General features: G+C 43.1%; 1 protein-coding gene across 3 annotated transcripts in view; it reads right to left on the bottom strand.

Moving 5' to 3' along the window:
- Positions 1 to 15,609, bottom strand: part of LOC118378899 (sorting nexin-17) — a 118,950-nt gene that overhangs the window by 101,078 nt on the left and 2,263 nt on the right. The window lies entirely within an intron of this gene.

The raw sequence follows: 15,609 nt of genomic DNA, 5'->3' as shown, positions 1-15,609 counted from the left end.
CTGTAGTGCATTCTGGTATTTCATGACCTTATATTTAATGAATGATTGTACATCACCACTGTGGAGACGTTTGCTGGGCAGTAATGATCTGTTTTGAAGCAACGTTTCGGCGTTAAACTAAGCATAGAGTTTGTAACCTCTCCACAAGAGAGACTTATCGACTTGTAGTTTGAAGGAGGAAAACAAAACACTGTAGATACATCTAATTCAGGGAGGGGAGAACTTGTTTACAGTTTCACTTCTTATATCAAAACAACAACAATTGATCTGCCTTGAAGTTCAATCAAGCAGCACTTCCTCCACACTGAGGGGGGGGGTGGTGCTTGTGATGCTCGACTCTTACACTTCATTTTAAATCATGGAAACTAGGCGTGCATCCGAAATGGCACCTTATTCCCTATTTTAGGGGGCACTACTTTTAACTAAGGCCTGTAAAGGGGTCTGGTTAAAAGTAGTGCACTATATATGTACACGAGGTGCCATTTGGGACACAGCCTAGGCTGAAGTGTTGCTGCTTTGGCTTAAAACACAAACACTTCTCACTTTCAATTACATCGTGGATACCAGTGTGAACACACACACACACACACACACACACACACACACACACACACACACACACACACACACACACACACACACACACACACACACACACACACACACACACGCACACACACGCACACACACACACTACATCTTTCACCCACACAGACAGTGTTTATATTATGCCGTGGCCAATAACACAGTGTTATGAATGAAAGATGAATGTGTTTCAAGGCCAGAAGTTGGACTTGTTTGCTCAACTTCCCTGTTTCGTTGGCTCCTCCTACGCAACAGCAACAGTTTGGGATCAACAACAGCCAGTCATGTGATTGAGGTCAGAAGTAGGGTCTAATCACCGGCAGGTGAAGCTAATTCGAACCATTACTTTGGAAGGCTTCATTAATATGGACCATTTCTTCTTGGAACACTGAACTGTTTGGTATGATAACCAACCACAGAGCCAACCCCCTGCCCTCTCCTTCGCCAACCCCCTGCTCTCTCCTTAGCCAAAACATATCACAAGAATGCCTGTACATAGCCCATCTGTAAATAGCCCAAACAACTACCTCATCCCCTACTCTATTTATTTATCTTGCTCCTTTGCACCCCAGTATCTCTACTGGCACATTCTTCCACTGCCAATCTACCATTCCAGTGTTTATATATTGTATTTACTTCGCCACCATGGCCTTTTTTTTGCCTTTACCTCCCTTATCTCACCTCATTTGCTCACATCGTATATAGACTTATTTTTCTACTGTATTATTGACTGTATGTTTGTTTTACTCCATGTGTAACTCTGTGTTGTTGTTTGTGTCGAGCTGCTTTGCTTTATCTTGACCAGGTCGCAGTTGTAAATGAGAACTTGTTCTCAACTGGCCTACCTGGTTAAATAAAGGTGTTCTCAACTAGCCTACCTGGTGAAATAAAGGTGTTCTCAACTGGCCTACCTGGTTAAATAAAGGTGTTCTCAACTAGCCTACCTGGTGAAATAAAGGTGTTCTCAACTGGCCTACCTGGTTAAATAAAGGTGTTCTCAACTAGCCTACCTGGTGAAATAAAGGTGTTCTCAACTGGCCTACCTGGTTAAATAAAGTGTGTTGAAATAAAGGTGTTCTAGCCTACCTGGTTAAATAAAGGTGTTCTCAACTAGCCTACCTGGTGAAATAAAGGTGTTCTCAACTGGCCAACCTGGTTAAATAAAGGTGTTCTCAACTAGCCTACCTGGTGAAATAAAGGTGTTCTCAACTGGCCTACCTGGTTAAATAAAGGTGTTCTCAACTGGCCTACCTGGTTAAATAAAGGTGTTCTCAACTGGCCTACCTGGTTAAATAAAGGTGTTCTCAACTAGCCTACCTGGTGAAATAAAGGTGTTCTCAACTGGCCTACCTGGTGAAATAAAGGTGTTCTCAACTAGCCTACCTGGTTAAATAAAAGTGTTCTCAACTAGCCTACCTGGTTAAATAAAAGTGTTCTCAACTAGCCTACCTGGTTAAATAAAGGTGTTCTCAACTAGCCTACCTGGTTAAATAAAGGTGTTCTCAACTGGCCTACCTGGTTAAATAAAGGTGTTCTACCAACTAGCCTACCTGGTTAAATAAAAGTGTTCTCAACTAGCCTACCTGGTTAAATAAAGGTGTTCTCAACTAGCCTACCTGGTGAAATAAAGGTGTTCTCAACTGGCCTACCTGGTTAAATAAAGGTGTTCTCAACTAGCCTACCTGGTTAAATAAAAGTGTTCTCAACTAGCCTACCTGGTTAAATAAAAGTGTTCTCAACTAGCCTACCTGGTTAACTAAAGGTGTTCTCAACTAGCCTACCTGGTGAAATAAAGGTGTTCTCAACTGGCCTACCTGGTTAAATAAAGGTGTTCTCAACTAGCCTACCTGGTTAAATAAAAGTGTTCTCAACTAGCCTACCTGGTTAAATAAAGGTGTTCTCAACTAGCCTACCTGGTTAAATAAAGGTGTTCTCAACTAGCCTACCTGGTTAAATAAAGGTGTTCTCAACTGGCCTACCTGGTTAAATAAAGGTGTTCTCAACTAGCCTACCTGGTTAAATAAAGGTGTTCTCAACTAGCCTACCTGGTGAAATAAAGGTGTTCTCAACTAGCCTACCTGGTTAAATAAAGGTGTTCTCAACTAGCCTACCTGGTTAAATAAAGGTGTTCTACCTGGTTAAATAAAGGTGTTCTCAACTAGCCTACCTGGTTAAATAAAGGTGTTCTCAACTAGCCTACCTGGTTAAATAAAGGTGTTCTCAACTACCCTACCTGGTTAAATAAAGGTGTTCTCAACTACCCTACCTGGTTAAATAAAGGTGTTCTCAACTAGCCTACCTGGTTAAATAAAGGTGTTCTCAACTAGCCTACCTGGTTAAATAAAGGTGTTCTCAACTAGCCTACCTGGTTAAATAAAGGTGTTCTCAACTAGCCTACCTGGTTAAATAAAGGTGTTCTCAACTAGCCTACCTGGTTAAATAAAGGTGTTCTCAACTAGCCTACCTGGTTAAATAAAGGTGTTCTCAACTAGCCTACCTGGTTAAATAAAGGTGTTCTCAACTAGCCTACCTGGTTAAATAAAGGTGTTCTCAACTAGCCTACCTGGTTAAATAAAGGTGTTCTCAACTAGCCTACCTGGTTAAATAAAGGTGTTCTCAACTAGCCTACCTGGTTAAATAAAGGTGTTCTCAACTAGCCTACCTGGTGAAATAAAGGTGTTCTCAACTAGCCTACCTGGTGAAATAAAGGTGTTCTCAACTGACCTACCTAGTTAAATAAAGGTGTTCTCAACTAGCCTACCTGGTGAAATAAAGGTGTTCTCAACTAGCCTACCTGGTTAACTAAAGGTGTTCTCAACTAGCCTACCTGGTTAAATAAAGGTGTTCTCAACTAGCCTACCTGGTTAAATAAAGGTGTTCTCAACTAGCCTACCTGGTTAAATAAAGGTGTTCTCAACTAGCCTACCTGGTGAAATAAAGGTGTTCTCAACTAGCCTACCTGGTGAAATAAAAGGTGAAATAAATGTAAAACATTTTTTTAATGCAATGCAGACTCATAGACAGAGAGCCTCTGGGAGTGCATCAATTCAACAACACAGTCCGGAACTATACGGTGTATGAAATGAAAACAGACTTCTGGTTCTGTGACTTAAGTCTGTCCAGGGACCCCTGACTAGGCAAACTGGAGACCCAAGGACCCCCCCGCCCATCATATGCATATATAACAAATAAATACATCACGTATTGTCAAATCAGGTGAATGAAAATGTCAGGTAGAAGTTAAACTTTAATTTTTTTGATTTGACAGAGTGTCATTACTTTGACCTTCCCACAGGTTACTGGAAGAGGAAGTGTAATCTCTAACAGCCTATTAGCTCGCTTTCTGAAGACTGTCTGGGCCATGTGTCATTATTTTGACCTTCCCACAGTTACCTGGAAGAGGAAGTGTAATCTCTAACAGCCTATTAGCTAGAAAGGTAACATGGTGGCAGGAAAACTTGTTTCAGTTTTGAAGCTAATGTCCTGCAATTCTATGCATTTTGCCAAGCAGCCGGTCCCAGGCCCAGACCGTCTTCAGAAAGCGGCTGGTCCCCGGCCCAGACCGTCTTCAGAAAGCAGCCGGTCCCAGGCCCAGACCGTCTTCAGAAAGCGGCTGGTCCCAAGCCCAGACCGTCTTCAGAAAGCAGCCGGTCCCAGGCCCAGACCGTCTTCAGAAAGCGGCTGGTCCCAGGCCCAGACCGTCTTCAGAAAGCGGCCGGTCCCAGGCCCAGACCGTCTTCAGAAAGCGGCCGGTCCCAGGCCCAGACAGTCTTCAGAAAGCAGCCGGTCCCAGGCCCAGACCGTCTTCAGAAAGCGGCTGGTCCCCGGCCCAGACCGTCTTCAGAAAGCAGCCGGTCCCAGGCCCAGACCGTCTTCAGAAAGCGGCCGGTCCCAGGCCCAGACCGTCTTCAGAAAGCGGCCGGTCCCAGGCCCAGACCGTCTTCAGAAAGCGGCCGGTCCCAGGCCCAGACCGTCTTCAGAAAGCGGCCGGTCCCAGGCCCAGACCGTCTTCAGAAAGCGGCCGGTCCCAGGCCCAGACCGTCTTCAGAAAGCAGCCGGTCCCAGGCCCAGACCGTCTTCAGAAAGCAGCCGGTCCCAGGCCCAGACCGTCTTCAGAAAGCGGCCGGTCCCAGGCCCAGACAGTCTTCAGAAAGCGGCCGGTCCCAGGCCCAGACAGTCTTCAGAAAGCGGCCGGTCCCAGGCCCAGACAGTCTTCAGAAAGCAGCCGGTCCCAGGCCCAGACCGTCTTCAGAAAGCAGCCGGTCCCAGGCCCAGACCGTCTTCAGAAAGCGGCCGGTCCCAGGCCCAGACCGTCTTCAGAAAGCAGCCGGTCCCAGGCCCAGACCGTCTTCAGAAAGCGGCTGGTCCCAGGCCCAGACCGTCTTCAGAAAGCAGCCGGTCCCAGGCCCAGACTGTCTTCAGAAAGCAGCCGGTCCCAGGCCCAGACAGTCTTCAGAAAGCAGCCGGTCCCAGGCCCAGACCGTCTAACTTGGTGATGAAAGATGGTTATCTGGTGCTGACTGTCAGTCAAAACAAATTAAATGTATTTAGGCCTATGAGAAATGATCCCTATAAATGCACACGGTCTAGAGGAGCAGCGTGTGTTGAGGAGCAGTGTGTGTTGAGGAGCAGTGTGTGTTGAGGAGCAGTGTGTGTTGAGGAGCAGTGTGTGTTGAGGAGCAGCGTGTGTTGAGGAGCAGCGTGTGTTGAGGAGCAGCGTGTGTTGAGGAGCAGCGTGTGTTGAGGAGCAGTGTGTGTTGAGGAGCAGTGTGTGTTGAGGAGCAGTGTGTGTTGAGGAGCAGTGTGTGTTGAGGAGCAGTGTGTGTTGAGGAGCAGTGTGTGTTGAGGAGCAGCGTGTGTTGAGGAGCAGCGTGTGTTGAGGAGCAGTGTGTGTTGAGGAGCAGTGTGTGTTGAGGAGCAGTGTGTGTTGAGGAGCAGTGTGTGTTGAGGAGCAGTGTGTGTTGAGGAGCAGTGTGTGTTGAGGAGCAGTGTGTGTTGAGGAGCAGTGTGTGTTGAGGAGCAGTGTGTGTTGAGGAGCAGTGTGTGTTGAGGAGCAGCGTGTGTTGAGGAGCAGCGTGTGTTGAGGAGCAGTGTGTGTTGAGGAGCAGTGTGTGTTGAGGAGCAGTGTGTGTTGAGGAGCAGTGTGTGTTGAGGAGCAGTGTGTGTTGATGAGCAGTGTGTGTTGAGGAGCAGTGTTGATGAGCAGTGTGTGTTGAGGAGCAGTGTGTGTTGATGAGCAGTGTGTGTTGAGGAGCAGTGTTGATGAGCAGTGTGTGTTGAGGAGCAGTGTGTGTTGAGGAGCAGTGTGTGTTGAGGAGCAGTGTGTGTTGATGAGCAGTGTGTGTTGAGGAGCAGTGTTGATGAGCAGTGTGTGTTGAGGAGCAGTGTTGGCCGGGGATAAGAGGAAGAACACTTATTGGCAGGAGGAGTTTCCTGTTCGAAAGTCAAAGACAAGAAGGCTCAGTTAACACTTTGAACTATAGACTACACTGTAAACCACACTATAGACTACACTGTAAACCACACTATAGACTACACTGTAAACCACACTATAGACTACACTGTAAACCACACTATAGACTACACTGTAAACCACACTATAGACTACACTGTAAACCACACTATAGACTACACTGTAAACCACACTATAGACTACACTGTAAACCACACTATAGACTACACTGTAAACCACACTATAGACTACACTGTAAACCACACTATAGACTACACTGTAAACCACACTATAGACTACACTGTAAACCACACTATAGACTACACTGTAAACCACACTATAGACTGTAAACTATAGACTGTAAACTATAGACTGTAAACTATAGACTGTAAACTATAGACTGTAAACTATAGACTGTAAACTATAGACTGTAAACTATAGACTGTAGACTATAAACTACACTATAAAATAGAGACTGAACTATAAACTACAGACCAGACTGTAAACCAGACAAAACTATAAACGACACTATAGACTGTAAACTAGACTAAATTATAAACTATAGCCTGCAAACTAGACTGTAGCCTGCAAACTAGACTGTAGCCTGCAAACTAGACTGTAGCCTGCAAACTAGACTGTAGCCTGCAAACTAGACTGTAGCCTGCAAACTAGACTGTAGCCTGCAAACTAGACTGTAGCCTGCAAACTAGACTGTAGCCTGCAAACTAGACTATAGCCTGCAAACTAGACTATAGCCTGCAAACTAGACTATAGCCTGCAAACTAGACTGTAGCCTGCAAACTAGACTGTAGCCTGCAAACTAGACTGTGGCCTGCAAACTAGACTATAGCCTGCAAACTAGACTATAGCCTGCAAACTAGACTATAGCCTGCAGACTAGACTGTAGCCTGCAAACTAGACTGTAGCCTGCAAACTAGACTGTGGCCTGCAGACTAGACTGTGGCCTGCAAACTAGACTGTAGCCTGCAAACTAGACTGTGGCCTGCAAACTAGACTGTAGCCTGCAAACTAGACTGTAGCCTGCAAACTAGACTGTGGCCTGCAAACTAGACTATAGCCTGCAGACTAGACTGTAGCCTGCAAACTAGACTGTGGCCTGCAAACTAGACTATAGCCTGCAAACTAGACTATAGCCTGCAGACTAGACTGTAGCCTGCAAACTAGACTGTAGCCTGCAAACTAGACTGTAGCCTGCAAACTAGACTGTAGCCTGCAAACTAGACTATAGCCTGCAAACTAGACTGTAGCCTGCAAACTAGACTATAGCCTGCAAACTAGACTGTAGCCTGCAAACTAGACTGTAGCCTGCAAACTAGACTGTGGCCTGCAAACTAGACTGTAGCCTGCAAACTAGACTGTAGCCTGCAAACTAGACTATAGCCTGCAAACGAATTACCATAAGATTCCGTCTGTTCATCTGCCAGTCTGTTCACTCACTAGCATGACTAGTTACAGTCAACAAGATGCCATGTCATGTATAGAAACATTTAAAAAACCTGTCTAATGAGGCTGGTGGTTGTTTCTCACCAGGCTACAGTTGGTCAACTGGAACTTACCCATCTAAAAACACAGAAGCATACTGTAGAATAAAAGAATAGTAAAAACATGCACATGTAGGCAGAACTAAAAATGTCCATGCAGGAAGGATGACAAGACAAAGTGTGCCCCAAATGTCACCCTATTCCCTATGTAGTGCCCTTGTGTTTGACCAGAGGCCCATAGGGTTTTGGTTAAAAGCAGTGCACTATTAAAAAAAGGGGACAGGATGCCATTTATGACACCGCCAAGAAAAAAACCATGACATGTATAACAAGTATGTATGTATAACAAGGAGAACTAGGTCACTTGGTAAATATGTGGATACAGGAGTTGATTTGATGTAATGCAAAACCTTCAAAAAAAAAAAAAAAAAAAAAAAAAACTTTAAAAGAAAAAGGGGGATACTTCAGGATTTAGGCAACGAAGCACTTTAATCTACTTCACAAGAGTCAGACGAACTAGCGCATAGGATTTGTGTGCCTCGTCTGCAATGCAGGTTTAGCAAGCTAATGCTAACTAGCATTACCGCATTGACTGAAAGTCTATAGGCGTCTGCTATATAGCATGCTAAAATTAGCCAATGAAGATTTTCATTGCTCTTAGCAACCTGCTGCTTCAACCCAACTCTCCTTGAATAGCCCAACAGGTTGCAGCTCTCTGAGAGGTCTACCTTTATGGTGCAATTCTCATAAACCCAACGATTTGAAGCAGAAATTGGACTGATGACTAAAAATGTTGTGATAACCCTGATAAAATAATACAATTATAGACCATTGCATGGCAGTTATGTTTTTCAATCAAATTATTAGAAAGCATCTCTGTGTGTGTATATATATATATACAGTGGGGCAAAAAGTATTTAGTCAGACACCAATTGTGCAAGTTCTCCCACTTAAAAAGAGGAGAGGCCTGTAATTTTATTCATAGGTACACTTCAACTATGTCAGACAAAATGAGAGGAAAAAAATCCAGAAAATCACATTGTAGGATTTTGAATGAATTTATTTGCAAATTATGGTGTAAAATAAGTATTTGGTCAATAACAAAAGTTTCTCAAAACTTTTATATACCCTTTGTTGGCAATGACAGAGGTCAAACGTTTTCTGTAAGTCTTCACAAGGTTTTCACACACTGTTGCTGGTATTTTGACCCATTCCTCCATGCAGATCTCCTCTAGAGCAGTGATGTTTTGGGGCTGTTGCTGGGCAACACGGACATTCAACTCCCTCCAAAGATTTTTCTATGGGGTTGAGATCTGGAGAATGGCTAGGCCACTCCAGGACCTTGAAATGCTTCTTACGAAGCCACTCCTTCATTGCCCGGGCGGTGTGTTTGGGATCATTGTCATGCTGAAAGACCCAGCCACGTTTCATCTTCAATGCCCTTGCTGATGGAAGGAGGGTTTCACTCAAAATCTCACGATACATGGCCCCATTCATTCTTTCCTTTACACGGATCAGTCGTCCTGGTCCCTTTGCAGAAAAACAGCCCCAAAGCAGGATGTTTCCACCCCATGCTTCACAGTAGGTATGGTGTTCTTTGGATGCAACTCAGCATTCTTTGTCCTCCAAACACAACGAGTTGAGTTTTTACCAAAAAGTTATATTTTGGTTTCATCTGACCATATGACATTCTCCCAATCTCCCAACATTCTCCCAATTTTTGCTCACCATTCTTGTGATCATTTTGACCCCACGGGGTGAGATCTTGCGTGGAGCCCCAGATCGAGGGAGATTATCAGTGGTCTTGTATGTCTTCCATTTCCTAATAATTGCTCCCACTGTTGATTTCTTCAAACCAAGCCATAATTTGCAAATCAATTAATTAAAAATCCTACAATGTGATTTTCTGGATTTTTTTTTTTCATTTTGTCCGTCATAGTTGAAGTGTACCTATGATGAAAATGAGATCAGTGGGCCTCTCTCACCTTTTTAAGTGGGAGAACTTGCACAATTGGTGGCTGACTAAATACTTTTTTGCCCCACTGTATATATGGTAGACTTCACCTCCTCACCACTTTATGGCTATTTTCTCTGAACAGGGGGAGGGGGGAGGGACCTATTACCAAATTCACTGTGAATACATTACATCGTATGAATGAACAATACTCAAAGCCGCAGCTTCATACTACTTGTCAAACAGAGAACTGATTCTCTTTACTGGCCATTGGGGGTTGATGGAGTGTGGTGGGGGAGTCTGTCAGTGTTTTTTTTTACTATTTGTGGAAACCTCAAATCATTGTTAACCAGAGATTTTGTTCAAGTCTGATGTTGGGTACTATAATTTATTGAATGTTTAAAAAGTAAAATAACTGATTGGACCCATATTGGCTATCTTTAAAATTCTCAGAGTTCAAATTATCTTTCAACAAATAAATGTTTCAGGAATGTTTCTCTTGTCACGTTTCTAATTCATTTCAGAAATGGTGGGTGTCAAAATCCTGTGTTAATTATTTCTAATGGCGTAAATCCCCTTAGTATGAAATTGAAGGTCTGGACATTAAGCAACCCCCCACCCCCCACCCCCACCAATATGGACCAAGACAGGTCCAGAACTAGAGGTTCATAGGAATTGCAGTCTTCAAAAAGTTATTCAACACATGTGAGGTTATTGTGGCCAGTAACAAACACATTGAAGTCCACACCCAGTTAGTTCACTTTATGCTTTTCGGGAACAAGGTCACAAGCATGGAAACTAGTCGTTCTCAGAATGTGTTTTCCTGAACTAGCCTATATCCTGGCTCAAAAAAAAAAAAATAGGATATTACTAGGTAATTCACATTGGAATGTGATATATATGTCTAAAGGAAGAAGGCACATGGGGGGGTTATCTACATAAAACACACTGGAACCTCACAGTAAGTATATATTATTATATTATATTATTATATTATTATTATTATATTATTATATTATATATTATTATATTATATTGTATACCCAACAGATATCAAAGCATTTTCTAAAAGACATGTTTCTATCTGAAATCAACTAAACAAACACACACACTATCAATTACAGTTCACACACACAGTCTCCTTCCACACACACACACACACACACACACACACACACACACACACACACACACACACACACACACACACACACACACACACACACACACACACACACATATACATATATATACACACACAGTCTCCTTTCCACACTGCTCAGTATAGATATACAGGGAAAATACAGGAAAGTATTCAGACCCCTTGACTTTTTCCACGTTTTCAAGCTACGTTACGCTTTATTCTAAAAATGTATTACATCGTCATCGTCCCCCACCTCAATCTACACACAATACCCCATAATGACGAAGTGAAAAGATGTTTAGATATTTCAGTTAAAAAATTTTAAAAACTATCACATTTACATAGGTATTCAGACCCTTGACTCTGTACTTTTTTGAAACGCCTTTAGCAGTGACTACGGCAGAGTCTTCTTGGCACTACAAGCGAGGAACACCTGTATTTGGAGGGTTTCTCCCATTCTTCTTCACTCTCAAGCTCTGTCTGGTGATGAGAAGCGTCGCTGAACAGATATTTTCAGGCGTCTCCTGGGATGTTCGATCAGGTTCAAGTTCGGGCTCTGGCTTGAAGGACATTCAGAGACTTGTCCCGAAGCCACACCTGCGTTGTCTCGGCTGTGCGCTTAGCGTTGTTGTCCTGTTAGAAGGTGAACCGTTGCCCCAGTCTGAGGGCCTGAGCAGGTTTTCATCATGGATGTCTCTGTAGTTTGCTCTGTTCATCTTTCCCTCGATCCTGACTAGTCTCCCAGTCCCTGCTGCTGAAAAACATCCCCACAGCATGATGCTGCCACCACCATGCTTCACCGTAGGGATGGTGCCTGGTTTCCTCCAGACAGTACCCTTGGTTTTCAGGCCAAAGAGTTCAATCTTGGTTTCATCAGACCAGAGAATCTTGTTTCTCATGGTCTGAGAGTCTTTAGGTGCATTTTGGCAAACTCCAAGTGGGCTGTCATGTGCCTTTTACTGAGGAGTGGCTTCTGTCTGGCCACTATACGGACAATTCCTTCGACCTCATTGCTTGGTTTTTGCTCTGACCTGCACTGTCAACTGTGGGAGCTTATACAGACAGGTGTGTGCCTTTCCAAATAATGTCCAATCAATTGAATTGACCTCAGGTGGACTCCAATCAAGTTGTAGAAACATCAGGTGGACATTCACTCCAAATACCTATGTTTTTTTTTTTTTATTATACATTTAAAAAATGTAAAAATCAACTGATTTGGCTTGGTCATTATGGGATAATGGGTGTAGATTGTTAGGGGAAAAATATATATATTTAATAAATTGAGACTAAGGCTGTAACGTAACAAAATGTGTGAAAAAATGAAGGGGTCTGAAAACTTTCCAAAGTTTAACCATAGTTCAGTAGAGACCATATAACTACACAGGAAACTGTTGCCCGTCCCAAAACCACAGGAAGTGACAACTGTCAAAAAGAAAGAATGGTTTTTGCTCACAAAGGAATTCCGGCATTTAAAAATGCAGTCTTTGTTTTCCTAAAGCCCCTGTACTGTGCTGTGTTATGTTATGTGTGGTGCGGACACTGGTTCCAAGGTACACAGACAATCCCTCAGTATTAAAAGGAACATTTTTTTATTTTATTTTACAAATGTATTTTTAGTATTTGTTTCATTCGTCCACTGTTGATACAGTCACAAAATGTTTTACATGTCAGCTAATCAAGTTCGAGATTTAAAACTTTCAAAATCTAGAAAAGTGGCACAGTATGTGTTTTGGAAGTGCATCAATAGTTCATTGAATGTATAGTGGACTGAGATGTGTCCCCAATGGCACCTTTTTCCCCTTTATAGTGCACCACTACAGTGTTACTACATGTATAAAAATCTGGAGCCCTATGGGCCCTGGTCAACAAGGGTAGTGCACTATAAAAGAGAATAGGGTGCAATTGGGGACTCAGCCCCAGGACATTGGGGACTCAGCCCCAGGACATTGGGGACTCAGCCCCAGGACATTGGGGACTCAGCCCCAGGACATTGGGGACTCAGCCCCAGGACATTGGGGACTCAGCCCAGGACATTGGGGACTCAGCCCAGGACAGCCCCAGGACATTGGGGACTCAGCCCAGGACATTGGGGACAGCCCAAAACTCAGGGACATTGGGGACTCAGCCCAGGACACAAAACTCACTGTAGTCAGACTACAGATAGGCCCTCTACAAGGAAACAGTTACAGTAAGACAAAGACAGACTCCTTTACCCCCTCCCCCAAAAAAACCCTGCCTGAATTTTCCACCATCTGCTGTTCTCTACACCCTCCACTCAAAACACAGTTGTTGAAAAAGTACCCATTCTTAAATAAAAATAAATAAAAAGATGACTTCCTTTCCTTGAGATGCTGGTAAGAACTGTAAGTTGGTGCGTTTCCTTAGCGAAAGTTAGTGTTACCCCTTGGTACTTTGCTCTCGCTCTCCGCTACACTACTCACTCATGGTTGAAACCGGTCTGTCCATGCCTCATCAGCAGCTGGAGACCTTTAATGACCTTTATAAGTCATCAATCTTTACTCCAGTGTTGCTCCGTTCCCTCAGGTGTCAACAGACAGACGTTTTGCTTCAGGCTACATCGGAGACAGTGACCGTGTATTTTCCTACTAGCACCGACTTTGCTGATAACCTTGAGGGGAACATTTTCTTACGCTTCGATCATACTCGACAGAGTCATTGTATTTAGGTACACCAGAAATACATTAATTTCCAATGAAAACGCTGCGTTTGCCTTGCAGCAATTGCGTTGCGGGGAGGCAGCCGCAGTGCGTTCTGTGTGGGCGGTGCGTACATTTAGGATTTATCTAAACGTATGTGTCAAACTGTATGTGTCGACGGCTTGACAGAAATGGTAGCAGAAGGTGAATGTTGAACTGTTACAGACATATCAAGATGACGCTGCGTGCGAATAACTTCATTTTTCTGTAAAGTTACTCATGGTGTGGTGCCCAGTACCTGGATATGAAAACTACAAGCAAGCACAGGCTGCTGGGGCAACCAGTTACCTGCCGGTGATTATCCTCGGAGCCGACAGTGGCTAAGCGGCAATAAAGATGCTGCGAATACTCTAGTGGAAAAATATCTGAAATGTCCATGTTTGTAGCCAGCACTTGCAGGCAGAGGATTTCATTACAGACCTGAAGTATCAACTGATGGGGTTGCCAGGTCGTTGATTGTTAAAAAAAAAGGTGATGGGGTTGCCAGGTCGTTGATTGTTAAAAAAAAGGTGATGGGGTTGCCAGGTCGTTGATTGTTTAAAAAAGGTGATGGGGTTGCCAGGTCGTTGATTGTTAAAAAAAAAAGGTGATAGGGTTGCCAGGTGATTGTTAAAAAAAAAGGTGATAGGGTTGCCAGGTCGTTGATTGTTAAAAAAAAAAAAAGATGGGCTTGCCAGGTCGTTGATTGTTAAAAAAAAAAAAAAGGTGATGGGGTTACCAGGTCGTTGATTGTTAAAAAAAAAATTGTTAAAAAAAAAAGGTGATGGGGTTGCCAGGTCGTTGATTGTTAAAAAAAAGGTGATGGGGTTGCCAGGTCGTTGATTGTTAAAAAAAAAAAAGGTGATGGGGTTGCCAGGTCGTTGATTGTTAAAAAAAAAAAAAAAAAAAAAGGTCGTTGATTGTTAAAAAAAAAGGTGATGGGGTTGCCAGGTCGTTGATTGTTAAAAAAAAAAAAGGTGATGGGGTTGCCAGGTCGTTGATTGTTAAAAAAAAAAAAGGTGATGGGGTTGCCAGGTCGTTGATTGTTAAAAAAAAAGGTGATGGGTTGCCAGGTCGTTGATTGTTAAAAAAAAGGTGATGGGGTTGCCAGGTCGTTGATTGTTTAAAAAAAAAAAAGGTGATGGGGTTGCCAGGTCGTTGATTGTTAAAAAAAAAAAGGTGATGGGGTTGCCATTGATTGTTAAAAAAAAGGTCGTTGAAAAAAAAGGTGATGGGGTTGCCAGGTCGTTGATTGTTAAATAAAAAAAATTGTTAAAAAAAAAAAAAGGTGATGGGGTTGCCAGGTCGTTGATTGTTAAAAAAAAAAGGTGATGGGGTTGCCAGGTCGTTGATTGTTTAAAAAAAAAAAAAGGTGATGGGGTTGCCAGGTCGTTGATTGTTAAAAAAAAAGGTGATGGGGTTGCCAGGGGTTGCCAGGTCGTTGATTGTTAAAAAAAAAAAATTGTTAAAAAAAGGTGATGTGGTTGCCAGGTCGTTGATTGTTAAAAAAAAAAAAAAGGTGATGGGGTTGCCAGGTCGCTGGATTGTTAAAAAAATAAGGTGATGGGGTTGATTGATTGTTAAAAAAAGGTGATGGGGTTGCCAGGTCATTGATTGTTTAAAAAAAAGGTGATGGGGTTGCCAGGTCGTTGATTGTTAAAAGCTGAAGCTACTTTATGCCATCAATTTTCCCCTTCACTTCAAAGGGGAAGGCTTCCAATCAGCCAACAACGGCACAGCAGAAAATAAGTCGAGCAAAGGTACATACATACATATAAAAGAATATGAATGTAAATTGTATTTGTGTCTTTCCAATATATAACTTATATAATTGAAAATAAAAACACAGTATAGATTGATAGATACATTGTTTGTTTTTAAAATTCAGCCTTGTCTAAGTAATTTCTTTACGGAACACAATTTTCCAACAAAATGCTAGAGTGGCTAATGCTACTTCCCGATGTAGCGCTCTGCTTTCAGCCATGCAGACTGCTGCAATCTGATTGGCTGAACACGATACACAAAATCTGGGAATAGCATTCCAAGGCATTATCCACTCTAGCATGGTTGTGGGAAATGATTTCATTGATAAAGTAGGCATATTTTCCCCACCTTCTCCCCATAAAATCGACACCTCTGCAGCCTGAATGGAGAATGTTTTGGGTACGAACCGGTCCACGGGGGATACGATTGTATGCAAACGGCAATACAATGCCTTTGGACGGTAAGATGAGGACACAATATCGCCATCTGCCGGCCTTTGAGCTAATTTCAAG

This window comes from Oncorhynchus keta, chromosome 8 (genome assembly GCF_023373465.1).
Source record: "Oncorhynchus keta strain PuntledgeMale-10-30-2019 chromosome 8, Oket_V2, whole genome shotgun sequence".
NCBI lineage: Eukaryota > Metazoa > Chordata > Actinopteri > Salmoniformes > Salmonidae > Oncorhynchus > Oncorhynchus keta.
The sequence above is the reverse complement of the archived record's forward strand: the minus strand, read 5'-3'. Positions and strand labels throughout refer to the sequence as shown.